This window comes from Palaemon carinicauda, chromosome 38 (genome assembly GCF_036898095.1).
Source record: "Palaemon carinicauda isolate YSFRI2023 chromosome 38, ASM3689809v2, whole genome shotgun sequence".
In the NCBI taxonomy this organism is placed as follows: domain Eukaryota; kingdom Metazoa; phylum Arthropoda; class Malacostraca; order Decapoda; family Palaemonidae; genus Palaemon; species Palaemon carinicauda.
Genome location: NC_090762.1, coordinates 54,731,006 through 54,751,005, shown reverse-complemented (window position 1 = coordinate 54,751,005; position 20,000 = coordinate 54,731,006). Strand labels below are relative to the sequence as shown.

Below are 20,000 nucleotides of genomic sequence, written 5' to 3'. Positions count from 1 at the left end.
TTTCAGGAAAATATTCTGACCAACTAAAACTGGGTAAATCAATGAAATGCTACTTTGATGTGCTACTTTATACAGAAGACTAATTTAATCAATTCGATACTGCATATCAAAATAAGATATCAATTAAATATGCTAATTCAAAGAATACTCATTTTATATACATTGACCCACCAAGTTTACTGTCATAATTATGGTAATATGCTTCTGAATAAGAGCCTTCATATCAAATACAGATTTATATATATATATATATATGTATATATATATATATATATATTTATATTTATATATATAAGCATATATACAAATATATATATAGATATATATATATATATGTATATAAATACATATATATATATATATATATATATATATATATATATATATATGTATATAAATACATAACTACACACATATATATATACACATATATATATATATATATATATATATATATATATATATATATAGCTACACACAAATGTATGTACATGCAAATCATATCTGTTTATCTATATACATGGTAATATATCATGTGTACAACAATATATATATATATATATATATATATATATATATATATATATATATATATATATATATATATATATATATATATACATATTGGAGTAGGGAGACGCGTTCTGTTTTTTTCATTCATTTATTTGCGCCGACGTTTCGTATCAGCTTGATACATTTTCCAGGCTGAAACGGTTACAAGTTAATTGTGTATAAGTAAAAAGATACACACAACGTTTACCAACACCAAAATTAAAAAGCTTTTTAATAAATTAAGAATAAAAACAGAGTAAAAACAGAAACACAGAATAAGTGAAAGGGCTTGGAGCGAATATAGAGAATTTTTTTTTTTTAATTCAATGATAATTATAATAATAATAATAATAGAAAGATATATAATAATAATAATAATAATAATAATAATAATAATAATAATAATGATAATAATAATAATGATAATAATAATAAAACGAACAAGACACCTACCCACAGCGGTAGCGTAAGGAGAACTGACATGAAAAATTGTAATAATGATAATAATAATAAAACGAACAAGACACCTACCCACAGCGGTAGCGTAAGGAGAACTGACATGAAAAATTGTTATGGAAGGGAGTGTAAACAAAAACAACAGGTAATTAGGCAATAAACAATTGGGTGGAAGACGACTGGTGGTTAAGAGAAGGTACAGTTAGCTTAATCATTATTGATTCAAGGGTGGATAGTTCGTCTATATGTCGGGTTTTTCCTATTATATTAAAATGACTGGTATCTATGTGTGTTTTGCAACTTTTACTGTGATTTCTTATGTTAGATTGTTCTGGATTTGATAGTCGACAACCCGTTCTATAGCTAATTCCCTGATGAGAGGAAATTCGGACTTTTAGCAGCCTCCTGGTGCAACCGATGTAAGTGCCGAGATCACATCTGGGACAATTATACTTATAAACGACACCGGAGGCAAACAGGGGGCTGATCTTATCCTTGACTTGGAAGAGTGAGCCGATGGTTCGGGGGTTTATGGGAATTAGTTTTAAATTAAGGGCAGGCAATTGCTCACTGAATAGGTTAATGCATTTTTTCCTAAATTTATTATTATGGAGAAAGGGAAATCTAGCAAACATACGGAGCTTGGGGACATTGTGGACTATTGGGGTTGGATTGAATTCACTTCACTTCCGTTCCTTGATGTGAGGATATCCAAGGACGAGTCTGGCTTTCATACTGGTATTTATAGAAAGAGCACCTTTACTGGCTTGGGGACCAATTTTTATAGCTCATGTTTTTTTAACTTTAAACTAAATTCCGTGTCAACTCTCCTCCATAGAGCCATTAATCTGACATCAAGCTGGTCTACCTTTCATACTGAAGTGACTTTCCTTGCTGATTACATTAAGGATAATTATTTCCCTCCAGCAATTTTTCATAGATCCCTTAATAAGCTACTTAATCTGAAATTCAATCCAACCCCAATAGTCCACAATGTCCCCAAGCTCCGTATGTTTGCTAGATTTCCCTTTCTCCATAATAATAAATTTAGGAAAAAATGCATTAACCTATTCAGTGAGCAATTGCCTGCCCTTAATTTAAAACTAATTCCCATAAACCCCCGAACCATCGGCTCACTCTTCCAAGTCAAGGATAAGATCAGCCCCCTGTTTGCCTCCGGTGTCGTTTATAAGTATAATTGTCCCAGATGTGATCTCGGCACTTACATCGGTTGCACCAGGAGGCTGCTAAAAGTCCGAATTTCCTCTCATCAGGGAATTAGCTATAGAACGGGTTGTCGACTATCAAATCCAGAACAATCTAACATAAGAAATCACAGTAAAAGTTGCAAAACACACATAGATACCAGTCATTTTAATATAATAGGAAAAACCCGACATATAGACGAACTAACCACCCTTGAATCAATAATGATTAAGCTAACTGTACCTTCTCTTAACCACCAGTCGTCTTCCACCCAATTGTTTATTGCCTAATTACCTGTTGTTTTTGTTTACACTCCCTTCCATAACAATTTTTCATGTCAGTTCTCCTTACGCTACCGCTGTGGGTAGGTGTCTTGTTCGTTTTATTATTATTATCATTATTATTATTGTTATTATTATTATTATTATTATTATTATTATTATTATTATTATTATTATTATTATTATCATTATTATTATTATTATTATTATTATATATCTTTCTATTATTATTATTATTATTATAATTATCATTGAATTAAAAAAAACATTTTCTCTATATTCGCTCCAAGCCCTTTCACTTATTCTGTTTCTGTTTTTACTCTGTTTTTATTCTTAATTTATTAAAAAGCTTTTTAATTTTGGTGTTGGTAAACGTTGTGTGTATCTTTTTACTTATACACAATTAACTTGTAATCGTTTCAGCCTGGAAAATGTATCAAGCTGATACGAAACGTCGGCGCAAATAAATGAATGAAAAAAACAGAACGCGTCTCCCTACTCCAATATGTTTATGCTTGAGTAATTGCTCCTCTCTCCATACTTATATATATATATATATATATATATATATATATATATATATATATATATATATATATTGTATATACTGTATGTATATATATATATATATATATATATATATATATATATATATATATATATATATATACATAATATCTCTATCCGATATATCCCTAGAGTAAGGTCTACCGTCGTCAGATGATGGTGGTGGGTGGGTTTCAATCTTCATTTCGAAAGATTGGCTTAGAACTCTAATGCTATAAAATAAAAAACACAGTGATCTCGCACACAATCATTCTTTTAACTACTGAACTAGAGACTAATATCTTTCTAACAATGCACAAACTCTCTCTCTCTCTCTCTCTCTCTCTCTCTCTCTCTCTCTCTCTCTCTCTCTCTCTTTCATGAATGGCAGAGGCAAGGGACAGTGACATTGCCCTATTCAGCATGACAATGCCCTAGAGACTGATCATATTATATATGATCAGCGCCCAAGGTCCCTCTCCAGCCAAGCAAGGACCAAGGAGGGCCAGGCAATGGCTGCTGACGACTCAGCAGATAGACCTACAGGCTCCCCCAAACAGCCTCCCCGCCCTAAGCTCACAAGGATGGTGAGGTTACAGCGACCAAAGGAACTAACAAGTCTTGAGCGGGACTCGAACTACAGTCTGGCAAACACTATGCAACGACGCTACCTCCGTACCACCACAAGATCTAGATCTATATAGATCTTGGGTTACTGGACGGATATTAGTGCAATTCTAGGCGCTGACGTAGCATGAATCACAACTAAACTGAATGTCCTAAAATGTGTTGACACTTCATCAACAATTTTTGATACACGAAGTCTGAAAGGACGAAAACCTTTCAGCATGATTTTCAAGAAACATCTGGATGATAAAATCTTGAATCAAAGTCGGTTTGCCTTTTAGATAGTTTATTCCCTGTTATCAGGTTATATGAAAGTTTATTCCCCGTTATCAGGTTATATGAAAGTTTATTCCCCGTTATCAGGTTATATGAAAGTTTATTCCCTGTTATCAGGTTATATGAAAGTTTATTCCCCGTTATCAGGTTATATGAAAGTTTATTCCCCGTTATCAGGTTATATGAAAGTTTATTCCCCGTTATCAGGTTATATGAAAGTTTATTCCCCGTTATCAGGTTATATGAAAGTTTATTCCCTGTTATCAGGTTATATGAAAGTTTATTCCCTGTTATCAGGTTAGGCTATATGAAAGTTTATTCCCTGTTATCAGGTTATATGAAAGTTTATTCCCAGTTATCAGGTTATATGAAAGTTTATTCCCTGTTATCAGGTTATATGAAAGTTTATTCCCCGTTATCAGGTTATATGAAAGTTTATTCCCCGTTATCAGGTTATATGAAAGTTTATTCCCCGTTATCAGGTTATATGAAAGTTTATTCCCTGTTATCAGGTTAGGCTCAGCAGTTTATTCCCTGTTATCAGGTTATACGAAAGTTTATTCCCTGTTATCAGGTTATATGAAAATTTATTCCCTGTTATCAGGTTATATGAAAGATTATTCCCTGTTATCAGGTTAGGCTATATGAAAGTTTATTCCCTGTTTACAGTTTCTGTTAAGGTTTAAAGGCTACTAATGAACAGCAGAGGAAAGGGGCAGTGACTTCTTCGTCAACTAGGGGCCACATTTTATTATATCCAAGCGAGTGAAACCAGCATAATATTATGATATCATTTGCCCAATACATACTTTATTTCTCAATTGTTCCTTGTTTTATTGTCTTAGTATGAAAGTTTACATAAAACTGACATCTATTTCATTACATCCTAATGATAATAAATATAATTAAAACGTTCACTCTATCTGTAACCTAGAAAGTCTCGGGGACACATATGATTAGTGCCCAAGCCCCCTCTCCACCAAAGTAAGGACCAGGGAAGGCCAGGCAATGGCTTTTGATGACTCAACAGGGACACCTATAGGCTATCCCAAATTCTCCATCCTTCGTCAACAAGAATGGTGAGGTTGCAGACATTATAAGAAACTACTGGGCTTGAGTACGTCTCGAACCCCAGTCCAGCTCATTGCCGTGCAGGGACATTTCCAATAAAGCTATCAAAGACTCAAAAACGCGTCATAAAGCAGTGCTCTATTAGATAGAACTACCCTGACACAGTCTCTCTCTCTCTCTCTCTCTCTCTCTCTCTCTCTCTCTCTCTCTCTCTCTCTCTCTCTCTCTCTCTCTCTCTCTCTCTCTTACTACTTTTCAGTAAATTTATCGAAGAAATGTCTAAAACAAATCACTTTTCCAAGTTTGTTACTTATAAGAGGAATTATAAAAACTGGATTCTAATGCAACTGGAAAATATTCTAAATGCCAAAATTATGCCATGTAAGAATTTTATTATAACAGCAATTTCTCTTGAGGTTCTTAGAATATCAAAATAATTATTAAGTTCTCTGTTCTATTGAAAATCATGTAATCAAGTTGTTCATATAAGATTTAATAATTATAATTTTCATTGTCATTATTATGATTATTGTTAATAATAATAATAGTAGTAGTAGTAGTAGTAGTAGTAGTAGTAGTAGTATTGGTAGTAGATATAGGAGTAGTAGTAGTAGAACTGCTTTAGATGCCTTCGCTAAATAGTCAAACTACATAAGTGTAATCATATTTTTCATATAAGGTCTGATAATTATTATTATTATTATTATTATTATTATTATTATTATTATTATTGTTGTTGTTTTTGTTGTTGTTGTTGTTGTTGCAGTAAATACCTAACCTTTCGACCTTATCGCTCCCATAATTATCCAAGTTTTCTTTACTATCGGCGGCGTATATATTACTTGTTTGTTATTCTAGTTAACGAAATACTTTCATTGTTTTATGCGTTTGGCGTTACGCCCATAACGTAGCTAAACCTGAAAGGAGATTGAAAATCATTTGAAACGCTGAGCCATTCCCACAAGCAGTGTAATTAATCTGCATAGGAAATAATTCTGCCATCTCATTTTAATGAGTAGAGTTCATGCATTGCTATAATGGATGAGAGTCACAGTAAATTAATTACTTGACCGTTGTATATTAACTATAGCAGTGGATGTCATTTCATGAATTTTATATATCCTTAATTAATGTCAAGCAGGAATAGGAATTACATGTTTTGTTTAACATATCAAGTCTACATATTTCATAATTATATTCATTATTCAGATCTATATATAATTATTCTCCCTGAGTAATTCATTCCAGGGCGAGCCTTTTTTCCTGTCAAAAGAATAAAATTTAGTTATAGAATATATCATTCTAACAAAAGAAGGGAGAAGCGACATAGGTACTAACCAACATTGCAGGATTCTACCAATCTCCTTTCTAGTCAGTACATTTATCTAGCAGTGCATTCGCTACATTACATAGGTAGCATGAATTTGATGCTTCTCTATCTGATTACAATTAATCCCTTCGTGCCATCTCCATTCTGAAGAATATCTAAACTAAATGATATAGAGGTATTCCACACCAAGAAATAATATGAGTATATTACATAAAGATGCTTTGCACAATTGAAAACTAAATTTTCTCTATAAAAGCTCATCTGTCATCCATAGTATATCCTGATCATCATTTCTGATACAAAGTATGTTTTTAAAATGTCTTTTCGATCACTTATTTGATATTCATAATTATATCTAATCAATTATATATTCGCAATTTTATTCATTCAATGCCAAGACCTGACATGTCTCAGGGCAGGTATGGTACCTGATACCATACACTTAAGAATTTGATTTTATGATGTGTGTCATTTTCTTCGATATCTCATCATTCCTTGCTAAATGCTCAGATATCTACCAATGAATTATTGATATTCATGCAAATTAACCTAAAGAGAGAGAGAGAGAGAGAGAGAGAGAGAGAGAGAGAGAGAGAGAGAGAGAGAGAGAGAGATAATGTGTGTGCATATATATATATATATATATATATATATATATATATATATATATATATATATATATACACATATATATATATATATATATATATATATATATATATATATATATATATATATGAAACCATATACATGCACAAAATTAAATATGAGTTGTAAGATCTTTGATAACCTACACTGCATAAGGCATAAAACCTCTTATATATATGTATATATATATATATATATATATATATATATATATATATATATATATATATATATATATATATATATATATATATATATATTATATACGCAAGGTTTTATGCCTCAATCAGTTTAGGTTATCAGCGATTTCAGAAACTTTTATTCATGTATATATCATAAAAAAAAAAAAATTCAAGCATGTTTGCTCAACTTTCTTACTACGTTCGACTTTTCTATTTTTCTATTGCACTGCTTCGATGAAATACATAACTCAACTAGAATCTCAATGCAAACTTCAGAGAAACATAGAATTTCAACAACGTTTTTGTAAATCTGGTTGCATTGGAAACGTTTTAATAATTGCTGTAGCTTCGGAATCATCAAAGAATTCTTTGTAGTCTTTTCAAGAGAAGAAAAACTGTTTTCAGAATTCCGTGGAATTTCTGTTACGCTTTACTGCGGGCTACTCCTATAATTAAAATTCGTCGAGTATTTTATCAATATTTCCGGTACTATTCAATATGACTATATCCATATACTGAGTGTGTGTGTGTATATATATATATGTATATATATATATATATATATATATATATATATATATATATATATATATATATATACATATATATATATACATATTTATATATATTCAGCATAAATATATATATATATATATATATATATACATAAATATATATATATGAATAAATATACATATAAATATATATATATATATATATATATATATATATATATATATATATATGTATGTATATATATACATATATATATATATATATATATATAAATATACATATAAATATATATATATATATATATATATATGTATATGTATATATATATATATATATATGTATATATATATATGTATATATATATATATATATATATATATATATATATATATATATATATATGTTTGATTGATATACCTGAAGCTTATGATGACCTTGATGTACCATGAAAGAATTCAGAGAAGTCAAGGCTATCATTAAAAAACTCAGGAGAAGGAAAGCCCTTAGTTACGTTGGAATAACTGCTGAGATGATATTGGCTGAAAATGAAGTGACCCCCATAATACTAACAAAATAATTTTGTAGAATGTGACGTAAACAGGTAAAATCTAATGAATGGGAGCTGGAAGTTTTGGTGGAAATGGCAAAAAAGGAGACCTGGCTGATTGAAATTATTACAGAGGCATCAAACTTACGTCAGTTGTCATGAAGATATGTAGTATGTTTCTTCTTAGGATACTAGAGAGAAAATTCTGATAAAAATCTGAGAGGTGAACAAGCAGGATTTAGAAAAGGTAGAAGTTGTACTGAACAAATTTTCATTTTAAGACATGTTGTACAGCAATATGTAGGATATGGAAATCCACTTTTGTTGCCATTTGTGGACTATGAAAAAGCCTTTGATAGTATTCACCAACCAATTTTGTGGAGAGTCCTCCATTAATATGTAGTTCCTCTTAAATATGAAATTTGATTAAGGTTGTTCATAAGCATAGCAAGTGCAAAGTTAATTTTAGTGGAGTCCTATCAAATTAATTTCTAGTGAACAGTGGAGTACTCCAAGGAAATGTGTTGTCACCTATGTTATTTATACTCCTCATGGATTTTTTAATGCATAGAACAGTTGGGATTGATGGAGAAGGATTTGACTGGGTTAGTAATAGGAAATTAACGGATATAGAGTGTGCTCTTGACGCTGTCCTTATTAACAGAACACCACAGTATTTGCAATACTTGCTTACCAGAATGCGTGAAACGATGAGAAAGAAATATGCAATGGAAGACGAAATATCATCCGAAGGAGAAAGGATTAATGAGGTAGAATCATTGAAATATTTAGGAACTATGATCTCTAATACAGGATCTTTAGAATTTGAGTCAAATGAAGGATTGCAAAAAGCAAACCAGACAATGGTTAGGTTAAGTAGAGAGATCGGTGTTACATGGGCATGAGTCGCTGTATGACAATGAAACGATATCCAACAGATTTTGTAGATTTGAGAACAAAGTCCTCAGAAGGTTATTGGGAGGTAAATAGCAGGATATGATTAGAAATGAAACTATAAGAAAACTTAATCGAAAACCATATGCGGATGAGATAGTGGAGAGGGGTAGATGGAGACGGGTTGGGCATGCTGTTCGCATTTCGCAAGAGAAATTAGTTCCCCAGACTTTTAACTGGGCTCCACAAGGCACTAGAAGAGTTGGAAGACCCAGGCCTACGTGGATGGGGATTAAGAAGCGTGAGGTAAGAGCTGATGAATAGAGAAGTATTGACTTAAAATCTCAAGGTAGAGACTGAAATCTCACTGAGGCCCTTTACGTCAATAGGCGTCGGAAGAGATGACGATGATGATATCTGTGTATGCGTGTCTAAATACATATATATATATATATATATATATATATATATATATATATATATATATATATATATATATATATATATATATATAACCATTGGGTGATAACAGGAAGAACTTTACACTGGTTTTCCTTCTTTTATTTACTGAATAATAGCGGTGCAATAAACAAAATTATTTCTCCCGTTAATCATTATGTAAAGCGCAGGAATACTAATTCTCTTATACACTACAAGCTGGATTAAATAATAATTAAGGCTTAGCACATATAATTGAAATAGGCGTTTTAGGAGATAAAAATTCCTTTATAAAGATTCTATATTCTCCTTCCACTTTCGAAGGGGTCATCTCGTCCTCGGGGAGGACAACTCCTGCGGAGGAACAATCTCAGCGACACTCGTTGCAAGTTCCCCCAAGTTCCCAAAGTTCTCACTGGGGAACTTTCATCAAATTGATTCCCTTAAGAGTCCAACATTCCAACATTTCCTTTCCCGAGGCGATTCTCTAATTCATCCTGTACTTAATGGAGACTATATCCTGTTGGTCTTCGGACTCGATATCAGTCTAGGGGATGAATTCGTCTAATTTCCAACTGATGCTTCTCTAATATCCGCTGTTGGGTAATCGATGCCGTATGCAGGGCCAGTTGATGGCTAATGTGTCTCTAAATACTGTACATTGTAATTCAGTATTTTATCAGCTATTGTACATTGTAATTTTGTATTTTTCTAACTACTGCAAATTGCAATTCCACATTCTTCCAGCTATTGTACATTGTAATTCCGTATATTTTCAGCTTTTGTACATTAAAATTCCTTTTTCCAGCTATTGTACATTGTAATTCCGTATTTTTTCAGCTGTTGTACATTAAATTTCCGTATTTTTTCCAGCTATTCTACATTGTAATTCCATATTTCTTTAGGTATTGTACACTGAAATTCCGAATGTTTTCAGCTGTTGTACATTAAAATTCCGTATTTTTTCCACCTATTGTACATTGTAATTCCAAATTTCTTTAAGTATTGTACATTGTAATTCCGTATTTTTTCAGCTGTTATACACTGAAATTCCGTATGTTTCCAGCTATTGTACATTGAAATTCCGTATTTTTTCAGGTATTGTACATTGTAATTCCATATTTTTCCAGCTATTGTAAACTGCAATTCCGTATTTTTCTAGTTAGTGTACATTGTAATTCCGTATTTTTCCGGGTACCGTACAAAGTAATTCCGTATCTTTTCAGCTATTGTACATAGTAATTCCGTATTTTTCCAGCTATTGTACATTGCAATTCCATAGGTAGTAGGTTGGCAAGAGCACCAGCCACCCGTTGAGATACTACAGCTAGAGAGTTATGGGGTCCTTTGACTGGACAGACAGTACTACATTGGATCCTTCTCTCTGGTTACAGTTCATTTTCCCTTTGCATACACATACACCGAATATTCTGGCACTTATTCTCCTCTGTCGGTATACACCTGACAACACTGAGATTACCAAATAATTCTTCTTCATACAAGGGGTTAACTATTGCACTGCAACTGTTCAGTGGCTACTTTCCTCTTTGTAAGGGTAGAAGAGACTCTTTAGCTATGGTAAGCAGCTTTTCTAGGAGATGGACACTCCAAAATCAAACCATTGTTCTCTAGTCTCGGGTAGTACCATAGCCTCTGTACCATAGCCTTCCACTGTCTTGGGTTAGAGTTCTCTTGCTTGAGGGTACACTATTCTATCGCAGTTCTCTTCCCCCTTGTTTTTTAAGTGTTTAAAGTTTAAATAGGAAATTTTCATTTTAATGTTGTTACTGTTCTTAAAATATCTTATTTTTGCTTGTTTCCTTTCCTCACTGGGCTATTTTCCTTGTTAGAGCTCCTGGGCATAAACTACCTTTTCAACTAGGGTTGTAGCTTAGCAAGTAATAATAATAATAAAATTGTTTTAGCTACTACTCATTGTAATTCCGTATTCTTCCCGCTACGGTACATTATAATTCCGTGTTATTTAAACAGGACATGGCCGAAAGCTTATACTATTACGTGCATAAGCCTTTCAGAGACACAAAACAGCTAGTAATACCTAAACTAGCAACTTAATACTATGCTGTTGGCTATTGTAAAACTGTACATGAACACACGCAAAGGGTTAACATAGTAGCAATTTCCGAGACGGATCTCCGTTTATTTAATGTTTTTTTTTTTTTTATCCAGAGCTTAAAGCTGTTAACATGATATCTGCATTAAACATGTGCTGCAAAACCATATCCTTTGTATATATCTGTGCTATACTCGTCTGCTTGTTTTTGTGGACAACTGTCACGCATTGCCAAAAGAGTAATGTCACCCCGCGTTGATTTCGTAGACAAGAATGGCCGTAACTTTGAGACGAATATATATATATATATATATATATATATATATATATATATATATATATATATATATATATATATATATATACATATATACATATAAACACACACACAAACACACACACAAACACACACACATATATATATATATATATATAAACATATATATATACATATATATATATATATATATATACTTTTAAACATATATATATAATTATATATATATATGTAAACATATACATATATATATATATAATATATATATATATATATATATTTATATATATATGTAAACATATACATACTATATATATATATATATATATATATATATATATATATATATATATATATATATATATATATATATACTGTATATCTATATATATATATATATATATATACATATATATATATATATATATATATATATATATATATATATATATACATATATATATATATATACACACACACAAACATATATTAAGCATGGCTTAGCATAAATCCTACTACTCCGGCTTCGGAGTTATTTGCCAGCAGCGCCGCTCTCTGGGCCCTTTTGTTTGCAATTCCGTGTGCATTTTTCACGTACCTGAGTGACTGGCGATATACGAGCGTGCTTTTACGGGCGCACCCTGCTCTTTGCATATGAATTCTGTTAAGCCCCACCTGACGCCCCCGAGATATTCATACCATATATTGATTTCTACAACTCTCTCTATTTTCAGTTGAGTTTTTTTTTATTTCATTCATTATTTTATTTGATTGATCTATACTTTCATATTCTTGTTTTATGATTGGCATTATCTGTCTCATTATGTGTACTTCTTTTCAATTTTTTTTTAAAGGTTATGTTTTCTTCCGGGTTTATTCATAATTTTGTTCACCTATTTACCTGTTTTTCTCTATGCTTCCTACTACTTATCTTTTTTTATACAGTATGTATTCTTTTCTTCGTCCGTTTTCATGTTTTATCTTATTACACACACACACACACACACACACACACACACATATATATATATATATATATATATATATATATATATATATATATATATATATATATATATAAATGTATTTATGTATGTATATATAAATATACATATATATATATATATAAATATATATATATATATATATATATATATATATATATATGTATATTTATATATATACATACATAAATACATTTATATATATATATATATATATAAATGTATTTATGTATGTATATATATAAATATACATATATATATATATATATATATATATATATATATATAAATATATATATATATATATGTGTGTGTATATATATATACATACATATACACACATACATATATATATAATATATATATATATATATATATATATATATATATATATATATATATATAAAACAATGTAATAAACTTCCTTCTCTTCGTTTATGTTTTAAAAAATGTATCATCTTGTACATCTAACTTTTGTTAACTGACACTGTCGAAATATCGCGTTGACTTTCACGTCAATAAATGTAACGCCAGATAACTAAATAAACCAACCAACGCATAAAACATGTACAGTAGTAAGCAAAGTCCCGCCGTTATATTTAGCGTACACTTTAATTTAGCGTCAAAAGCAATAACATCCTAGATACAACGAAGATTTGTGGATACGAATTTCGTAAAAAAATCTGACCGTTAAATATCAATACTCTCTGTTTGAAGGTGATCACTGAATAATGGAGGAGTCGCAAGACTCGGCTTGGGCTCTACGTAAATGTCAGATGCGTTGGTCATTTATGGAGGCACAGTGCCTTCCCCCAAAACGTCTCTCTCAATATAAAAAAATCACTTTCAATTTTTTGAAGTGCTTTCGAATGCATACATGAATCTCTCTCTCTCTCTCTCTCTCTCTCTCTCTCTCTCTCTCTCTCTCTCTCTCTCTCTCTCTCTCTGAATTTCGTAGCTTAACTCCTTTTAATTCTAATTTGGTATTTAAATTTTTCATTACACCTATGTACCTATCTCTCTCTCTCTCTCTCTCTTCTCTCTCTCTCTCTCTCTCTCTCTCTCTCTCTCTCTCTCTCTCTCTCTCTCTCTCTGAATTTCGTAGCTTAACTCCTTTTAATTCTAAATTTGTATTTAAATTTTTCATTGCAGCTATGTACCTAGCTCTCTCTCTCTCTCTCTCTCTCTCTCTCTCTCTCTCTCTCTCTCTCTCCTCTCTCTCTCTCTCTCTCTCTCTGAATTTCGTAGCTTAACTCCTTTTAATTCTAATTTGGTATTTAAATTTTTCATTACAGCTATGTACCTATCTCTCTCTCTCTCTCTCTCTCTCTCTCTCTCTCTCTCTCTCTCTCTCTCTCTCTCTCTCTCTCTCTCTCTCTCTCTCTCTCTGAATTTCGTAGCTTAACTCCTTTTAATTCTAATTTGGTATTTAAATTTTTCATTGCAGCTATATACCTAGCTCTCTCTCTCTCTCTTTCTCTCTCTCTCTCTCTCTCTCTCTCTCTCTCTCTCTCTCTCTCTCTCTCTCTCGCTCGCTCTCTCTCTCTCTCTCTCTCTCTCTCTCTCTCTCTCTCTCTCTCTGCACTTCGTAACTTAACTCCCTTTAATTCTTCTCTGGTATTTAAATCTCCCGTTGCAGCCATGTGCCTCTCTCTCTCTCTCTCTCTCTCTCTCTCTCTCTCTCTCTCTCTCTCTCTCTCTCTCTCTCTCTCTCTCTCTCTAAATTTCGTAAACCTTAAATTTTACTCTGGTATTTAAATATCTCATTGCAGCCATGAGCAACATTGCGTTGTTTTTTTCAGGATTTCTCCTTTACCTGTTCATCTTGTTTGAATGTTATTTGTATACATCCATTCGTGAAATTGATTATAAAGATAAACGATTTAATCTAATAATTGTACTAAATTGCGGAATGAATAATAAGACATCAAAAATATTGTATTATTCTCTTTCAGAATTGCTTCTTTTTTATTCACTAGCTTTCATGGGGAAAATTATTTTTGAAAAAAAAAAAAAACATCAAATATTAAAATTTAGGTCTCAGAACCTGTCTCACCAGCATGCATATGGGCGTGGTCAAAATATAGGTTATTCCCGTCCACCTATCGATCGCAAAGTTATCATTTAAATGGAGATTTCACGGGAAATAATTCAATAGCAGTTCTCCATAAGTCGATATGAATACTTGTATATTTACCATTTAAAAGGAGCATCCACTTGCGTGAGCATTTTCATAAGGAGTAGATGGTCATGAAATATCTAAAGGTTAACATTCTGTACAGTAGTATGTTGGTTATCTAAACAGAGACAATAAAGGTTTCTGAAATGGATAATGTTTCCTAGGTTGACTAGTTAGAAGCAATATTGATGTAGCTAAAAACGAAAGCATCTAAGATTTACAGATTTACGAGGATCAAATTGTCAATGATATAAAAAAAAAGAAAAAAAAAACTAAGATTTGTCACTTCTTCGGGTTTCCTTATTGGTAACATTCAGTAGTCTTAAATTAGCATTAATGACTAAAAATCTGGTATTTGATTTCATATGGACACGTGGACTTGAACCACATTTGTGAAATGAATTGAGGTAATTGGCCTATTTTCATTCTTTGATAATAAAAAATATAGAAAAGCAATTAATGAAGAAATGGCAAATGTTATTACAATACTCTATTTTGGGCAATTTGATAAATACTTCATCCAGAAATCAAACCAATCTATTCTAAAATTTCTTTACGAAACCTACATTGTTAATCGCATCATTCTGACACCCAGTGTATCAAATTGAGATTACAAAACAGATTAGGAAAAGGTCAGCCAAACACGGATTTAGTAACCTGTCCAAGTCGGTAAAGAAACTACATGCTGGGATTGATAGCTAAACATCAAGTAATACGATTTAGCAATCGAATATTGACATTTTTCAATGAAAGGTAGAGCTGCTCGTAAATATTTTTTTACACAAGTCAGTTAATCTAAAAAAAAATTTCACAAATATCAAAGGATAAAAGTTGTGGAATGCTATTCAATTGCAATATCTAATTTACAGGTAGATGAAGCTGGATATAAGGTCTTGTCTAATTTAGGTCTAAATTAAAAACATTTTTTTCTTCTTTTTTGAGTGGAGCATTCTTACTCCTATCCACCAACAAAAGGCCGATAGACGTACTCGGAAATGATAGATCATATAACTGAATTATTGATTGCTTTTTGTCAACTACCGTTGCACACGTTATGGTCTTTTTTTGGGGGGGGAGAAAACAAGAGCATTGAAAAAAACAAACATTCAAAATGTTGTCATTAAACAGACATGCAGTCACCGGATCTAACAACCCAAAGTGATTATGGAAATTATATACAGTAATATACAGTAATAATATTGGTAAGGACATTTACGAAGTATTGGTTAAAACTGGAAAATATAATATATCTATTATTGAAACGTAATTAAGGAAAATATATCTATTACAATACTGACCTTTATATGTACTATGCATTACCCTGTTATTGTGAAGCGAATGAGTGCAGCGCAAAATCATTAACATACCCACAAGCACCGTGATTGGCCACTGATTTACACAGTTGATTTATGTAAATATAACGAGAACAAAACAGATTATAAGTGATTATGATACATTAATAGTGACCTCCATGTACCTCTTGCAAGGGCAGAGGAGCAATGAGACAACGTTTATTTGTGAGCGAGGCGAGCCACGGCGGAACAAAGACTATTTGAGTGATGGTCAACCACGATGCTTGTGGGTGGAGCATGTCAAAGATTTTGGACTGCACCCAATCGTAGCCAATGCAATTGGCTAGAACTAGGAATGAAATCAATAGAGTCATTACTGTGTAGGAATGAATTTTCCTAAAGAACAAGTGCTAGCAAAAGGAAAAGTACTTAAGGTGTATTTGCACACATATTCTATTCTATAGCGTTTCTTTACTATTTTTATATCTAGAGCCTTTATGTACAACAACCAATCCGAATCTCACAATTCTAGATATCTTTGTCTATGAAAGGCATCTATTTTTAAGGTTTGTATAAAAAGGGATCATTCACAATCTGTTGTTCAATAATCACATATTAATAATAGTTCATATATTCAGTAATTTAAACACTTAAACAATTATAAACAGTTACGTTACGTGTGTATATATATATATATATATATATATATATATATATATATATATATATATATATATATATATATACATATATAATATCCAGACCCAACTTTACGAGAATCACCATTTATTCATAATCAGAACAATGGTCGTAATCGCATCTTCCCCCTGATAAAATGCTATAACTTTTAGGTTTAATAATAATAATAATTCTTTCCAATACTTGTAGCTCTTCCATGTCATAACCATAACTTTAATCTAGCGATTATTACTATTCTATAACTATGGCATTAACCAATAACTATATCTATACCATCTAATAAAAAAAAATCTGATAATTACAAACCTTAATACAATAATTCGAAATCTACAATTCAATCGTTATAAGCAACCTCTTAACCAATGGTAAATTAAAGTTCCTTTCATATTTCACAGTTTTTTTTATTATGTAAGATAGAAATATAATAACCACAAATCACTTAAAATTAATAAGTATCATTCATCATGCTGTAAATAAAACCACCGCTATAACTAAAATCCGTAATTTTCTCCCAAACAGACACCAGCTGCTATGCCCGACAACTCGAGAAGCATTTCGTAACGAGGCCAAGCTGAGGTCAAGCTGAACAACTTCGCTTGCTCCAATGCATCGAAGCAGCTGCAAAGTCGAGCAACGGAAGCTGAAGCTTTAAAGAGGAGTCCCCGGAAGGACTCGAGGATCCCCTGTGCCAAGCGAGGTAAAAAAAAAAAATAAAAAAACTCAGGTCCATGTTGTTATACCTTCCCTTGTAAAATATTCTCCGTTCAGATGTCGCAATCTGTGTATTTGTTGTTGTGAATGTTTTGCAAGCATGCAGATCAGAGGGTTCATTTAAACCGTGGACGGCTTTATTTGGCCGTGTACTTGTATGCATGCGTATGTATGTAAATCTTAGATAGGGTCTTGTCTGTTAGGGAGTATGAACTAGAAAGAAAATATACGCTGCATATTGCTTACAACATGCCTGTGCATTTGCATGCGCAAGTGAACTCTACATAATAAATACGGTAAACTCGGTGCGTGAGTCATTCCGAAAGTACGAAATCTAAATAATACGCACAATTTGTAGGTATGAGTAAGTGTATACTAGCATGTAAACATTATAATGTTTATACAAGCTGTTTGTGCTTTCCTGAGCACACATAAATTTGTCTACCAGACATATTAGTGTTAAATTGGAGAGATTAAATCTGAATGACAACATGGTAACCTGAAGTTTTAGGACATTCTTGATAATGGCATATACTATGAAACTTCATGATAACAAGAGCACTTAAACCAGCAATTAAAACAGAATATCTAGTTCATCTATAATTAGAGAAGAGCGTTGGACGTAACGCAAATAATACTGTAGTCGGAGCAACAATAATAACCAGTGTTTTTAGTTAATTTCCTGTAAATAGAAGGTCTTCATTTCTAAAGTGACAATAGAGCGAAAAAGAAGAAAAAAAGGGGGTTAACATTATCCTTTGATATTCAGTCGATCGATTATTAAATTACATCAACAATGGAACTCCACTGTTAAGTTGCATTAATTGCAATTCACTAAATACATATTTTTTTCCTACGTGTTTTATACTCTTGTTTCCTAGACATTCAATAACTTATTCAATGCAATTTTTTTCCTTTTTGGCAGCACCAAATCTTTAGAATAGGACATTTTCAATCAAACCTGACATTTCCCCTTTTTATGAAATTAATGAATATCTAATTATTATAATTTTACAAGAGTTAAACAAAACAACAATAACCACACGCATCATTTTAGACTTCATCTTTTGCTTAACTCACTCCCACTTTTTTTTATACTTGACAACACAGTATTAATTATCAGTGGAGGTAACGAGCGAGCCTTTGTGGGCTGGTTCGCACCTAGCATTGATTTGAACCTTTGCTTTCAATTTTATTTATTTCATCTGTCACGGCTTTATTTTCTTTTGTCGTTTGCCTGTGCTGTGTATATTTACGCCCTGCTTCGATCTCGTTTGTCAACTGTCATTTTTTAGTATTTTTAGGGAGGAAGAACGGCCATTGTTTCATCCAGTGAGGACCAAAAGTGCCGGTGCGCTAGTATGAGTAATAGACTATTTATACAATCATGATACCTTTGATATTGGCCTTGCATTATGCATGCGTTTTCTCCAACATTATGCCAGTGCCTGTGACATGGGGTGGCTACAAAGAAAATACTTCATAGTGGCCACTGCCTTATTCCTTTCTGAACTGGAAATAGCGGATAAACCCCTATGCAGAAAACGTCAATAACATTAAATGCTTCAAACACCAACGCATAAGGCTCATCAAAAGTGCTTCGAACCCCGTTACACACACTGCGTCAACGACTACTATAGCGCTTTCTAAATACTAAGCCCTTTTTTACAATTCTTCAACACTACTGTTCAACACTTCTTAAATCTTCCTTTTCCCTTCCCTCTAAACACTTCTACGTTAAATACACTTTCCACCAACATATACTCACCCATTCTTTCCCTATGAACAAGCCATCTCAAAAACCCACTAACCCTTCCCTTCATTTATACTAAACTCTTTACTACTTATCCGTGTCTCCAATTTTCGGACCCTTTCTAATTTTCTAATAACCCATCTCTCCCAAAAACATTTAATCTTAATAGCTTCCCTCTTTGAATTCTATAAAATAAATTCTAATAAATAATTCCTATATATATTCCAAGCTTAGGTTTTAAAAACATTTCAATCTTCCTCCCAATCTATTTCACTCACGTTCCTACCATTTTAGCTTCACCTATTGTACTTATCTCTAAAATCTTCATTAATCACACCATTATTATCATTACTAATAGCTAAGCTACAACTCTACTTATAAAGGCAGGATGCTATAAGCCAGAGGCCTCCAACAAGGAAAATAGCTTAGTGAGGAAGGGAA

The 20,000-nt window shown here is 32.0% G+C and overlaps 1 protein-coding gene across 1 annotated transcript in view; it reads left to right on the top strand.

The window, feature by feature from the left end:
* LOC137630197 (leucine-rich repeats and immunoglobulin-like domains protein 1) overlaps positions 1 to 20,000 on the top strand; it is a 534,354-nt gene that overhangs the window by 250,686 nt on the left and 263,668 nt on the right. Inside the window, exon 2 of the mRNA XM_068361646.1 lies at positions 17,615 to 17,792. The gene's annotated coding sequence lies outside the window, so the exon portion shown is untranslated. The remainder of the gene's footprint in view (positions 1 to 17,614; positions 17,793 to 20,000) is intronic.